We start from the raw sequence: 10,315 nt of genomic DNA on the forward strand, positions 1-10,315 counted from the left end.
GAACTACGTATAATTTGGAACGTTTGACCTGTGATTAGGCGGTCAGATCGGCCGGTCGGCGCCGTTAGAGCTAAGTGTCTATTTATTAACCTAATCACAGGGTGCGTTGAAACATCTGAACGATGCGGCGTGCTCGCTATGGGCGTAACGCCGGGGCGGGGCCGGGGGAACACGCCCATACGTCACGACGAGGACGCGGATTACCGACTCTTGTCTCGGTTACACTATCAGTTGTTTATGCAAAGTGCGTACCTACTCGATTTAACAGTTTCATTGGCTTTGCTCCTTGCTGTGATCCCTCCCGGAACTCGGAGAATAAATCAGCGGTGGCGGCAGTTGCACTGACGGCACTGCACTGTGCTGATGGTCGCATCAAGACGTTCGATATGCAAAGATCAACGCGAAGGACAAATATTTTTTACTTTTTGTACAAATTCGGTTCTTTGGGCAGGATATATTCAAGCCGGAATGCTTGTGGAAGGCTAGCAATTTCAGAAAAACATTGTACTCGTTGGGAGAATTTACCGAGTCATTAACTAGTTTGTTATGGATATAGAAGAGCTTACACAAGCCCTTAAAAAATATTGAGAGCTGTTTTGTTTTTGGGTATTATTTATGTTTCGGGGTAGGTATGCTGAATTCGAAAATTACTTTCATTTTGCCATAGAACGTCACGTTTTCAAACAATGTGGGTATCTATGTTGAACAAGTTATCATCTTAAAATAAAAGATTAAAGAATAAAAAACGTTTTTATATTCATAATTGCGTGATAAAATTCATTTTATTATCCAAAATACATTTAGTAGTAAACACTATGTACCAGTGGTACATTTTCGTTTGTATTTTCTTCATCTCGTTAATATATTGGTTAAATCGTTCACCTTGCTCTTCACTTTCCTAAATTTTCTGGGAAGAAATCGAGGTGGGAATAAAGAAAATCTCAATAAGCAACCTAAAGCTTGAAATGCTTTTAACATTCTTCTGGCTATTTGTTCGTAGTTAGGGTCTTTTTTATTGCCTGAAAATTTCTTTATGACCTCTTTGAAAGCAATCCATCCTTCTCTTTGAGAATCCGTCATTGTGTATCATCCATAAGCCGTCTAATATCTGGTCCAACGAAAAGACCTTCTTTCAACTTTCTCTCTGCGAAGCCTGGAAACTTTGATATCAAGTATTTGAAGCAATTTCCAACTTTTGAAAGTGATGACTTCACAAACTGCTTCATCAATCCCAGCTTTATGTGAAGCGGTGGTCGAAGAGCTTTATGAGAAGGCACTAAAGTTTCATGCAGGACGTTCCAGTGCCAACGTTAAGCTCTCTCGGAGGCCAACACTTTTTGGTCCAGTGATTTGCTCGGCCTCTACTATCCCACGGGAAGTCACAGCATTCTTGAAATGACCTCTGACTTTATGCCTCCAGCTGTCAACTACGAACTGCCTTATAAAGTACTGTTCCCGAGTAGAGAAAACTGGATCCTCCGGGAGAAGGAAATATTAGGAGCAGATAATTGTTGGTTCACAGATGGATCAAAAACACTTTCCGGTTCTGGTGCAGGTGTTTTCGCAGTCGCAGATCCAGGACAGAGTTATCAACCTGCCTAGGAACCTATGCGACTGTATTTCAAGCGGAAATTTACTCTATTGAATTGTGTGTTGAGAGATTGAAAGAATCCAACCTCATTCACAAGTCAATGAAAATATTTTCGGACAGTCAAGCGGCTTTGAAAGCTCTTGGCTCCTACCAAGCAACGTCTAAATTGGTAGCAAATTGCTAAAAACGACTCTCCTCGATAGGAAGACTTAACAGATTGTCTCTGGTCTGGATCGCTTTAGGCTTTGCCAGACAAAGATTGAAGACCTGGATGGCAAGAAGATTTATGGACTTCTGGCAGAATCTCCCAGGATTGGCTCACTCCAAGGCGTTTATTCACCCTTCGAAGCTTGATACCAAACAGTTGTTGGACTACAATACTAACAGGCCTTCTTACAGGTCACTATCATTTGAATCACCATATGCAGAGACTCGTACTGTTGGATAACAGTGTGTGTCGCCTCTGTTTGGAAAATGATGAAACAGCAGAGCACATACTTTGTGTCTGCCCCGCTGGGGACCAAATCAGGTTATTAGAGTTCGGCAGAGCCGTACTTATACCATCTGACCTGAAAGACCACTCACCATACAAACTAATCGGCTTCTTTAAGAAGCTGGGTTTGTTTGGCCGAGTTAGAATAGGTGTGAGCCACAATAAACCGTTGCGGGTTGCGGAGGAGGGTCGTATAGATCCACTCACTTTGGACCTAATTTAACCTAACCTAACACATCACAGGCGTTAAAACGTAACTGACCACTTCGTCACTGATACAATGAATTCCGCCAGCCGATTGCAGTTAAATCTGATTGGTCAGCTCAAAGAAGCTTGCTTATTTCACCCAATAGATGCAAATGTGTGTGGTGATCATGCTTCGATCACGCATGTATCTTTGTTTGGGTTGCTTTTTCTGTTGGATGGATATAGTTCAGAGTAGACGCGCCTGACGAGTCTATTGCATAGCGAAACACGTGTTGCGTTTTTGAAGAAACGTTTAATGAAAATCTCACATATAAGTGTTTCTTGAATACGTTATGGATGGAAATGTGTCGAAGAATTATGTAAACACTCTAATTGAACAATTATGAGATGTCAATAGTCGTCTGCATTCTTTGAAAAGTATTTTCATTACTTTCAGCTGGGTACATTTCTCGGAAATTACCCATAAATCTTACTTGCCTCCAAATGGAATTTATGAACCATAATGAATACCATTTACTTGTTATAATAATATCATGCCCTAAGGCGCAGGGCCGGCACTAAATAGTTTTTTGTAGGAGACGAAATCTTTTCTACCCTCGTGTATGTTGGGAATACAGTTATTTTACATTTGAGTTTCATCACCTCTCAATACAATACCCAAATGGTCATTAGTGTAACTATCAAAAAGTATAATAATGATAATTAAGAGCAGCTGTTCGAGTGGCTGATGAACTCGGTTTAACCTGTCAAAGACATTTTCCGGGTTTTTTGAACGTGGTCTGCAGGTTTTTATGCCTGACGTTTCGTCTACTACTGCGGTCGAGATTATCAATGGCAACGAGGTAACAATCGAAGTGCTCAAGTTGTTCTCAATGCATAAACTACAATCCTGGAATTTGTCTTCGGTTTTATATCTTCATAGGTGGGCGTGGCTTCGTTTCCTTAATTAGATTGAGTAGAATAACTAAGAGAACATGGGGCAAATGGCAACATCGCCTAATGGGAAATACCATGTAAATTTGGAGAAAAAAGCCAAGCTCCGTTTTGCGAATTTTTGTCCCAACATGGGAATCTCCATAAGACAGTGTTGCCAGATTTCCCAGATCCACAAGATTTCATACACCATTCAGATGTCGCACGATCCACTGTATTGAAAATAAAAATAAAATAACTCTGCGCGCTCGACCCAATATTATCTGGCATTAAAGATGAAATTCAGTCATTGCCACCCTCGTGTGGGTTGAATAATTTCCCAAACTACCTGATCCACAGAGAGCCAGGCATCCAACCGTGGTGTACCAGTGACAGGCATACAACTAAATTGTCACGCGAGACAGGGTCAAATTGATATCAGGTTTTTGAATAGATTAGGCTTTTGAATAGGTTGAACGGACACCTGATCTGCTTCTAGCGGGTCTGCTGAACTGTTTTTGAACCGGCTTGAACCGGTTATGAACAGGTTTCATCAGGTTTGAACTGGTTTACAACTGGTCTGAACTGGTATTAATCTGATAATGTGGTTGAATTCAATATATACCTAGGCTGAGAAAGCTATTATTTACTGAGCATATTATTCACTGAGGCGCGTAGCGCCGCGGGATATAATGTGCGAAGGCGGTGTTGCCATTAGCCCCATGTTCTCTTAGTTATTCTACTAGATTGAATGACCTTGAGGATTAGTAGCAGCCATGGCTTCTCTGGATGGAGCGCATCCGAAACGTCCAATTTTCCATTCCTCTGGCGCGAAAATCGGGCTGAATTCGACTGATGGTATGTGGGTTATGTAAGCTTCGAGAACCGTTGTGGTTTGTGGCTCATTCGCATACATCTGAAAAACAAATTTTCAAGGCTCTCCATTAATGAAAATCTAAAATTTGATTCCCATGTCGACTACTTATGTAAAAGACTAGCAGCAGGATGTCATGCAGTGACAGTTGTTGCAAGAGAAATCAGTTTATTTTGCACAAATTGAGTCCTATTTACGTTATGGAATTTGTTTCTGGGAAAATTGTGCACAAGTTCGTTTCAATATGGTATTATATCTACAAAAAAGATCCATCAGATATTTATGCAAGGCTAGCTACAGGGATTCGTCACGTTATACTTTATTAGACTTTGTCAATAAGATGTTCAAATCTTGTGTAATAAAGCATATTTTGATTTGATTTGACTTAAGAAAACCCCACAAGAAAAAGTCTAATGGGTCGATGGCCTCGATGGCCAGTTCACATCACCTCCAAGTGACATGACTATGCCATCAAAACGCTTGTGCAGAATATCCAATCATGAGCTGTATGGCACTTAGCCGTCCTGTTGAAACCACATGTCGTTGGTGTCCAGATCATCCAATTCAGGCCAAAAGAAGTTGGTAATCATCGACTTACAGTGCTTGCTTGGCCTGGCCAACGTCGTTCTCAAGCAAACATGGTCCGCCAGACCAAAATCGACACCAAACTGTGACTTTTTCGGAATGCATTGGACGCTCTTGGTTTTCATGTGGATTGGTATCGTCCCAAATCAGACAAATTCATTTTTTCACACTCAAACACTCATCCAGAAACGGACCTCATCGCAAAAGATGATTTTTCGATGAGCAGTTGCCAACTGCTCCAGAGCCCATTTAGTAAACACACGTCATTGTCCAGTGACGGATCCAGACCATGATTTCGGGGGGGGGGGGGGGCAAACGAGATTTTTTAGTTCACCCCTAACTTTCTAAAACCACCAAGTTATAGATAAAAACTTACCTGTAGGTCTACCCTACGTTTTGATTCATATAGGAAAATATGTTTTATTATATTCTACCATGTAGTGTGGAAAGTTTATTTATTTACTTATCAAAGCAACAATAACAAATCGAAATGGTTTTGTCACAAGGTTGCAAATTTCTGCTGCCACTATCATCGCCAAAATTAAAATAAAATTAGAACGTACATCAAATTAATTATTGTTTTTTGAAAAGTTGACGCTTCAATTCTTAAGCACACATCCATGAGAGAATTTTTTTCTCGGGGGGGGGGGGCACTTGCCCCCTTTGCCCTCCCTTTGATCCGTCGGTGTCATTGTCTATTATCATTTACCTTCAATTCCTGGGTATTTTGTACGGATGCACGCTCAAGTCGCGACGCAAAATTCGCCAAGTTGTGGTCTGCGAAAGGCCGAGTTCTTGTGAGCGACGCGAAATCGACTGCCTCGGATTCTTCTGCACACTCTCACAGTCAGCAGCGATGCTTTCGGCAGATCTTGCCCTTCGTCAAAGTACAGGTCTTGATCGATCGTTAACTGAACCGGTGGACACAATTGTATCCATCACATTGCGAATAGTCCTCTTGCTAGGACGATTATGGCGACCGTAAAACGGGCATTTTGATAATACAATTTTATTATATGCACGTGTTATTGAATGCTATATCCCTCCAAAGAGATTGGGAAAAACGGACTTAATAAATGACAACTTATTTGACACATAAGATAGCTGTTATCAATTGTCAAATCTCGGAAGTGCATTTTGGAAGACCCCCGTACTAGCGGGGACGAATTAAGGTTATGTAAATGAAAAAAAAGTTTAAGTTTCAATCTTTCCGTAGTAGCTTGGCAGCTTTGTTATTTATTTTCGTAAGTAGTGGTGTAATATGGGTGAAAATATGGAGAATTCGTCAGAAAGAGGGATTAATATTATGTTTTCACAATAATAACAATTTCTAACTAGTCAACTCCGATGACTATTTCTTTTTTCATCAAAAATAATCTTCGAATTCATCAGTACTAGTAACTGATGGAGCTAACTTATAACGAAACGCATTTCAAATGAAATTCATTGTGAAATTTCTTGACTTTGATTTTCCCCCGTCTAGAGTAATATTCACAGGGTGTAACTATTTTGCAGGTCTGCAGTCAGCAAATTGTTCTCAGTAGACATTGCTCTCGTAATCTTGTAGGGGGACAGAAATTTTTGCAGGTCGACAAAAAAAATCTAACCCCCACCCTTTGAGTATGGAAAAATTCCACAGTCCTCATTAAATTGAAAATAAACCCTGCAGGGCGGCGGAAATTCTTGCAGGTCGGGTCTGCCAGACATGAATTTCGACAAGGTTGCTCATTTTCAACAAAAAAATACAACCCACACCTTTTGATTATGGAAAAATTCCACAGTCCTCATTAAATTGAAAATAAACCTTGCATGTCGGCGAAAATTTTTGCAGGTCGGGTCTGCCAGACATGAATTTCGACAAGGTTGCTCATTTTCAACAAAAAAATACAACCCACACCTTTTGATTATGAAAAAATCCCACATTCCTCATTAAATTGAAAATAAACCTTGCATGTCGGCAAAAATTTTTGCAGGTCGGGTCTGCCAGTTATGGATCTCGACTGGATTATTAATTTTCGACAGAAAAAAATTCAAACCCCCATTTAATGATTGCACAATTCTCAAAAAATTGAAGATACATTTTGCAGGTCGGGGGAAATTCTTGCAGATTGAGTCTCCCTCAATCTCGACCAGGTTAATCTTTTTCGAAAGAAAAATTTTCCAAGAATTTTAGCCGACCTGTAAAATTTATTCCCAAATTTTTGAGAATTGTGAAATTTTTGGGTGGGGTTTGGAAATATTTTCTGTCGAAAATGATTAACCTGGTCGAGATTCATGTCTGGCAGACCCGACCTGCAAAAATTTCTGTCCTGTTACAAGATTACGACAGCAATGTCTACTAAGAACAATTTGCTGACCTGCAGACCTGCAAAATAGTTATACCCATATTCACACATTTTGTAATTCCTGCCCTGGTCAAAACTCCGACTGCAAAACGTCCCATTATCTCCACCAGACATCTATCAAGTAAGGCACTTAAAAACCCCTGCCTTCGACGGATCATCGTAAATCTTCGAGACGAGCAAAGAAAAATCTCGCCGTTTTTAAAATCCGGACGATTTTCCGCGATATGAATTACATGCCGCAGATACATTGAAATTATCCTAAGTAGATGAGATATGATGTTAATAGGCGTAATTGGTGACCGAGCAAGGAAGCGATTCGTTACGAATGTTGGGGGTACAATGTTACTTGCGATGGGCGTTTGCTACGTTATTTTCAATTATCATTCGAGCTCGTATATGGCCTTTTCGTGGTCAGTGACGGCAAGGGTCTTATTTTTGATTTTTTCTACAGTATGGTTGATCGTGGAGCCAATCTTAGTACGTGATGTTTGGTAAATCAATTTATTTTGTTTATGGTATTTATCACGTTCATTGAAAATACAGATCCGGTTCTTGGAACATATTCCGACTTACTTCACTACGTCAATGGGGAATGTTCCTCTTGACGAAAATCAAGTAGTTTTCATTAAAAAGCTCGAAAACAACGCATTTTAAACTTATCATTTCCATTTTTCTTTAAAAAATTATTCAAATACTTAAAAAAGAGGAATGAAATAATGCATTCAACATTTTAAAGGGATTTGTTTCTATTTCACCATTTGGCAACATCGTTTATAGCTAATAAAGGACAATGCGTCGGGTTACAAACAGAATAACATTAAGTCAAAAAATGTGCTTTTGAGTAAATTGGCTTTTAATTTTTCATTTTCTGTTATATTAACATGTCTTGAAATTATTTTTGTATTTCATGAATTTAAAATATATTTTACACATGTATGGAGTAATAAGACTGGATAAGCAGTTTGATGTAACCTTTCAAAATTATTTTATTCGAGGTTATTGGTGAACAATGCACTGACCTAATGTACTTTACATGTAAGGGTAGACTTAGTGTATTTAACGTGTAATTTCTAAAAAAATAATAGACTTATTATACTTATTTTAATTTATGTATTATCAAAAGTAAAAATACTTAGCATTGGAGGATAAGTAATAATGTAGGAACGGTAATAAAAACAAACTTGAAGCCGAAATCCTTAAAACTATTTTAAATAAAATTGAACTAGTTCATGTTATAATCTTCTTGGTCAGTATCATTTTCAGCTGGTTTGGTTGTTACATCCAAAACAGAAAATGAACAAGGCTAATTTTTGTACCAGTCACGTAGTGTCGGCGAAATAGCGTTTCTATCGCAAAGCTTAAGAAGATCTTTTTTCTTAGCAGCTGAGATCTGTAATTGTCTTTGATATAACCGCGGAATAATTATATCTTCAAAGTTGTTTTCTTTAGTTTTGAGATTCGAAGCTCGTTTGGTGAATCCAATATTAATTTGTTCATATTCATCGCTAAAATCATACTTATACTGAATTATGTTTGGGAACTGCTTATCATATTTGAAGCATTTCATTTTCAACCAGTTCACAATATTCCCCCTCTGGCCCTCATTTTTGTTAATTATAGTAAGTTGAACCAATTTTTTCAAATCCAAAAACTCGTCGAATTGCAATTCTCGTGTTTTATAAAGGGATGTTTCACGTTTTCTACCAGCCCCCACACATTCTCATATTCATGCACACTGAAGATATCAATATGATGTTTAGCTGACTCAATTGAGCTGTGCATCGAGTCCACCTCCATATAAGAATGTCCACTTTCCATAAACTTTTGTTCGATAACACAAAACTTTGACCTCCACATGTGTCCGAAAAAATAGTTGAATGTTTCACCTCTGGAGATAATGAATTTAAGAATAATGGTAAGCAGGTACCAATTTCACAGCTTCCACGCTTTCCATTTACAAAAGGCCTCGTTTGGTGGAGCTGATTCATAAATGGTGAAATTATACAAGTTCAGTTTACGAAGATAGTACAATAAACTAACTTGATGTACACTCTGCATATCACATGTTGTAGATTTAAAACTTCTATCACCAGTTGTCTTTTTTTATCTTCATCTTTTTTTTTCATAGACTCTTCTTTCCTTCTTAAGTGTTCCTGTTATAAAGATTAGGATCTAAATAGAGCCGTTTAGTGGACTTCCTTGTGTAATGGCTTTCAACAACAGGAAAACTCTCAATGCGTGTTTTTTTTTAAACTCTTCTTATTACATCTTCTGGCGTTTTATTGGCCGGAACTTTTCGACCTCTCTTGTCTGTTCCACTGTACTCTCCAGTTCCACTCCTATTTTGAAATGCATTTAAGATGGGAATGTTTGAAATACATAAAGTTTTGCTAGAGAATGACTGACAAACTTGATATTTGCATTTCCGTTTTTTTTAAGCTCGTTTCTTTTACCATTTCAGTTCTAAACTCTTCATCTTTGTCGTTTTCTTCACTTGTTGTAGAACTGTCATCATCATTTTCTGGTTTATATTCGATAAAACTACAATCCAAAATAGAGGGCTGATATAAATTCATAGACACATAGACAATGTCAACCGAAAAAAAAATTTAATTAACATGAATAGATCATGACTACCTGCACTGTACTGTACAATAATTAGGCTAACCCAACCACGAAGCCGCGTTAACCACCAATAAAATAGAGTAGAATAGCCGAAACAAAAAAATGTAAATACGTTAGGCGGAATTTAGACCACTACGTCTATTATTGCCTAATTACTTTCAATAATGGATATAGTTCAAGTAAACGATATAGTAGTACCTACCTTCCAACAGCCCCCCTTTTATAATACAGTCAGGGAGCTAACTAATTTCGTTATTCAATAATCATTTTTGATTATAGAAACAAAACACACTTCACTAACTTTCTTCGAAAGCTTCTGATAATTCCTCTTCCATATTATCTGTTTCACTATCACTGTCGTCATTTAAATCACCAATGAATTTATTTCCACCATTAATATGGAAGTGTCCAATCTCCATATAGTTTTTTTTCAACTAAAATTACTTTTTCAATCCTTTTCTTCTTTAATTAGCTCTATTACCTTCTCATCAAATTTTGGAAAATTATTTTCACGCCTGGTGCTATGTTTCAATTTTCTCCAAATCAACTCGATGGGATTGAAAACTCAAAAATAGAGGGGAAGTCTCAGTATGGTGTGTCTATACTTTTCAGCAATACTCTCAAGGGCATAATACACTTTTTCAAATGTTTTTGTCTGTAAAACTTCAAGTAGTTGGTTTTTG

This window comes from Leptinotarsa decemlineata, unplaced genomic scaffold (assembly GCF_025532065.1).
Source record: "Leptinotarsa decemlineata unplaced genomic scaffold, Ldec_3_MD MMD2_tig00026282_RagTag_RagTag, whole genome shotgun sequence".
Taxonomy (NCBI): Eukaryota; Metazoa; Arthropoda; class Insecta; order Coleoptera; family Chrysomelidae; genus Leptinotarsa; species Leptinotarsa decemlineata.